Consider the following 5,482-nt stretch of genomic DNA (forward strand, 5'->3'; position numbering starts at 1 on the left):
CCCTAGGTCTCTGGCATATCCAGTCTCCAGTTCCTGTCTATCCAAGCAGTGTTGGGCATGGGCTCCCTCTCGTGGAGTGGGCCTCAAGTTAAATCAGATTGTTGGCCACTCCCACAAGTTCTGTGCTACCATTGCCCCAGCACATTTTGCAGGCAGGACAGATTGTATGTCAAAGGTTTTATGACTGGGTTGGTGTCCACATTTCTCTTTCAGTAGCCTGTAAAGTAACATCCACGCAGCTCATTGACCATGGAAAGGTTGAGCTGGTACCTGCAGGGAGCCTTCACCCCTACATTCTAGTTTCCAGTGTAGGAAGGTACACTACAGGCTACTGAAAGAGATTTGTTAATTTAGATATCTTCTTTGTGTCTTTTAGTTAGTTTGGATAAGGGTTTTTCTATCTTGTTGATTTTCTCAAAGAACCAACTCTTTGTTTTGTTGATTCTTTGTATTATTTCTGTTTTGTTTCTATTTTATTGATTGTAGTCCTGAGTTTGATTATTCCATGCCATCTACTCCTCTTGGGTATGCCTACTTCTTTTTGTTCTAGAACTTTCAGGTGTGCTAGTAGGAGATCTCTCCGACTTTTTTTTTTATGTAGGCACTTAGTGCTATGAAATTTCCTCTTAGTACCTGTGGTGATATTTTGTTTGTGCTCTAACAAATAAAGCTTGCCTGGAGATCAGAGTGTGGAGCTAGCCACTAGTTAACCATAGAGGCCAGGCAGTGGCACACACCTTTAATCCCAGTACTTGGGAGGAGGAAACAGGAAAATCAGGAGTTCAAAGCCACCCTGGGCTACATGAGATTGATCCAATCTGAAAGAGACACAGAGCCAGGCGGTGGAGGTTCATGCCTTTAATTCCAGCACTAAGCAGGTGGAGACAGGAATATAAGGTGGGAGGAGACAAGAGCTCAGCTCTTTTCAGCTGAGGAGTCACAGAGATAAGAACTCTGGTGGCTGGCTGCTCTGCTTCTCTGATCTTTCAGCATTTACTCAGATATTTGACTCTGGGGTTTTATTATTAACACCAATTAGGATTCATGCTATAATTCATGCTACAGCACCACTTTCATTGTGTCCCATAAGTTTAAGTTGCTGTGTACTCATTTTCATTGAATTCTAGATACTTTTTAATTGCTTTCTTTATTTCTGTCTTGACCCAGTAGTCATTCAGTAGAGAGTGTTCAGTTTCTGTGAGTTTGTAAGATTTCTATTGTTTCTGATGTTGTTGAAATCCACCTTTAATCCACAGTGGTCTGATAGGATGCAGGGAGTTATTTTGTCTTGTGTCTGTTGAGACTTGCTTGGTATCCAAGTTTGTGGTCAGTTTGGGAGAAAGTTCCATGAGGTGCTGAGAAGAAGGTATATTCTTTTGTGTTTGGGTGAAATGTTCTGTAAATATCTGTTAGTTCAAATTGGTTTAGAACATCTGTTAGCTCCAGTATTTCTGTTTAGTTTTTGTCTGGATGACCTTTCCATTGGTGAGAGTCGAGTATTGAAGTCTCCCACTATCAGTGTGAGAGGGTCAATATGTGATTTAAGCTGTACTAGTGTTTCTTTTACAAACTTGTGTTCCTTTGTGTTTGGGGCATAGACTTTAAGAATTGAAATCTCATCTTGGTGAATTTTTCATTTGATGAGCATGAAATGTCCTTCTCTGTCTCTTTTGTTTTTGCATCTGTAGTTCTTGGTCAAATTTCTAAATTTTCCATCTTCAAAATTCCTCCAGTTTGTGTTTTCTTTATTGCGTCTATTTCCATTTTCATGTCTGAACAGTTTTATTTGTTTCCTTCAACAGTTTGTGTTTTCTTGGCTTTCTTTCTTGTGGCATATTATTTTAAAGTGTGTTGCATTTTTTCCTACTGCTTTTGTTAACAATGCAAAGATGTGTTACATTTGTTTGATTAAATAAAATTAACCTGCGAGCAGGAGGCTGAGTCACCAAGTAGCTGACAGGAAGTGGTAAGGAGGAACCGCATGTAGCTAGGGTTGTTAAGTGGGGGCTGAAAGAAGAATGCTGGGTTTTAGGAAGACGCCAGCAAAGGGAGAAGGTTGGCTACTTGCTATTCAGCCTCTCTGAGTGAGCAGAATTCCACCTCAACCTTTGAATCATGAGTTCTTTAGATTCAGATAAGTTCCTTTAGTAGCTTTGAAAGAGTCGGTGCCTGAGGGAACAGAATCTTGCTGGTAGCAGCAGAGTTGCAGTCTCTGATTAGGACAGCCATTGCTTAAGGGGCAACCAGTGTAAATAATAAAAAACAGTTAACATTTCTTTAAGGGATTTACTCATTTCTTCCAATTGTTTGTTTGTGTTGCCCTGGATTTCTTTAAGGGATTCATTCATTTCCTCTTTAAGGACCTGTGTCATCATATAGGTGGTTTATGGTCTTTTCCTTGTGTTTCAGCTATGTTGCAATATTCAAGGCCTGCTGTGGCAGGGTTGCTGGGCTTCAGTGGAGATATCTTCACTGTTATTGACTCCGTTTTTTACTGGCGTCTAGGCATCTGGGTTCAGGGTAATTATAGGTCTAGGTGCTAATTTCTGGGAGGTCAGAAGGGGTGGTGTGTGGGATCCACAGGAGACATGAACAGGGGAAGGGAGGCTGCAGCTGGATGAGCCTGAGTGATTGGGTCTACTGGGTGACTAGAGAGCAGAGAAAGTCTGTGGGCAGCCTACCTGATCTTCTGGAAGGTGTGGCCTGTGGTTTAGCAGGAGTGTGTGTGCTTGAGCTAGGGTCTGGGACACAGTGACAAGTGTGGAGAGGCAGGCTAGGAGGGGATGGTATGTGAGATCCACAGGATGTGTGGAGAGATGGTGTGGGAGGCTGTAGGCAGTGTTCTGTAGCAGCCATAGAGATGAGCCTGAGGAACTGGGCTCGTTGGGGAGAGAGAAGAGACTGAACTTTTAATGTGTTTGAATTTGTAAAGACTGTTGGGTTTTAAAGTTATTTATGTTTTATATTTTGATATTAATATTAATATGCCATATGGGAATAAATGAGAAAGGAACTGTTCTATTTGAAAAGTGATGTTTGTGTGTCAACTTGACAAGGGATCAGTTGTGTTGGCTAGTTGTTAACTTGACACAAGCTAGAGTCATCAGAGAGGAGGAAACCTCAATTGAGAAAATGTCTCCATAAGATTGGACTGTAGGCAAGCCTGTAAGACATTTTCTTAATTAGTGAGTGATGTGGGAGGGTCCAGCCCATTGTGGACAGGTGGTTCTGGGTTCTATAAGAAAGCAGGCTGAGCAAGCCCTGAGGAACAAGTCAATAAGCAGCACCCCTTATGGCCTCTGCATCATCTCCTGTTTGAGTTCCTGTCCTGACTTCCTTCAATGATACAGTGACATGAAAACCTGAGCCAAATAAACCCTCCCGCTCCATGTTGCTTTGGTGTTTCATATCAGCAATAGTAACCCTTTCTATGACAAATGCTGTTTTCTTTGAAATAGGGTTTCTTTTCAAAGCAATCTCTGAATAGCATGATAAATGTAACTTTTCTTACAGGTACTGTTTCCTTATAGTCAGTATAAATGATGACCTGGGAATAACTAATATATTTCTAAGGAAAACTACCGCCAGACCTTTAGATGAATGCTTTGGCAGCCTGCCACCAGAAGTCTCCCAGTTGCCTTTTGTTTTTGTAGAGCCAGACACAAAACTGAATCAACATCACCAGTGCCCACTTGGAAAGAATGTAGGTATTGCATTACAGAGTGGTCTAAAGGTTGTATTACTCATGACCATTCTATGTTGTTTTCTGTAAGTTCAGGGGAGAATAATCAACCTTACTGTCTGGCCTCATTTCAACTTTCTAGTACTCTCAGTCCTTGGAAAAGGAAGAAACACACCTCTTTGTGCAGTATACAAAGTGGTCCTCTTAGCCTCCTTGGGAAGTCCTTCTCCCACGTGGAATGTATTTACTTACCTGAAGGCATCATGGTTCTGCTGTTTGTGTTGGGAGCCCTGGTTCCCATGGGCAGATCCTCCACAATTTCAGGGGAGAAAAATGTGGCAAAACCCACTCACAGATCATCACTGCTCCAGAAGTGGACATGAAAGAATTGTGTTTTGAGCAGGTGGCCACTAATAAATAGGTTTTTTATTATATGTCAGATATGACACACTGAGTAAATGAGGGCCTCAAAACAGAATGCTACCTGTTTAGCTTAGTTTGTGGTTTCCATGACAAAATACCAAACCTCAGGGACTTAGGCACAACAGGAATTTATTTCTCACAGTTCTAAAAGCTAGGAAGTCCAACATAAAGATGCCATCAGATTTGGTGCCTGGTGAGGGCTATATCCTGATTCATAGACAGTGACTTCTTTCTGTGTCTTCCTATAGCAGAAGAGATAAGGGAATTTTTTCTGCAGTGTCTTTTATAGTGCACTAACCCCATTCAGGAGGGCTCCACTCTCATGACTTAATCATTTCCCAAAGGACCCACCACCAAACAACATCACCATAGACTTGGGGGGATTTTAACATCACCATAGACATTTTGGAGGGACATAAGCATTCAGTACATTTCATAGTTTTTTCTCCCTTCTATCAAGGTTAATACTTAAGATGAGTGTGCTCTGTATGCATTTATAAAGGGAAAACCAACTTATTTGATACCTTGACTTACAGAGACAGAAGATTCTGAACAAGTCCCTGAGACTCATATTTTCTCTCTCTAGAGTAATGATTTCTTTTGTTTTTTTGTTGTGCTGGAAGTATAACCTATGGCTTCATGCATGCTAGGAATGTGCCTTACCATCTGAAGCAATTAACCTGAAGCAATAGTCTGTGGGACTCATCAAATGGTGCCACTGATGAGAGCATCTAAGGCAATGTAAATGTAACAGAACTTCCTAAGTTCCTGTGACACTTGAATATTCAAAACTGAGAAACATCAAGTAATTACAAACTTAAAATATGTTCTTTTATTCCATCATATAAAATATGTACTCATAATGATGATACAGAAAAGTTTTTTTTTTTTAAAAAAAATAGAATTTAAGAGGTTATTTGATGAAAAGTGTTACCTCGCTGAGACCTCTTTGAGTTGGATGTTGTTATGGGTAGAACTATGGCTCCAAAAAAGATACACATAAGGAGGTGGTATAGTAATCCATGCCTGTTGTCCAAGGTACTCATCAGACTGAGGCTGAAGACTATCTTGAGAATTTGAGACCAGCATGGGCAACATAACAAGACTCTATCTCTTTAAAAATATTATTAGATTTAGAGGCTGGGGCTGTAGTTCAGAGGTAGATCATATACTATGCATAAGGTTCTGGATTCTATGCATAACACCATAGGGGGTGGAGTGCATGTCCTAACACTCAGTACCTATGAATATGACCTTATTTTGAAAAAGAGTCTTTGCAAATATGTAATTAAGGATGTTAAAATGATAAAGTAGCTTCTAAATTTGCTGCGAAGTGCACTTATAAGAAGAGAACAGAAGAAAAATGTAAGGAAGGCT

Source organism: Peromyscus californicus, unplaced genomic scaffold (genome assembly GCF_007827085.1).
Source record: "Peromyscus californicus insignis strain IS unplaced genomic scaffold, ASM782708v3 Scaffold_10__1_contigs__length_136768540, whole genome shotgun sequence".
Classification (NCBI taxonomy): Eukaryota; Metazoa; Chordata; class Mammalia; order Rodentia; family Cricetidae; genus Peromyscus; species Peromyscus californicus.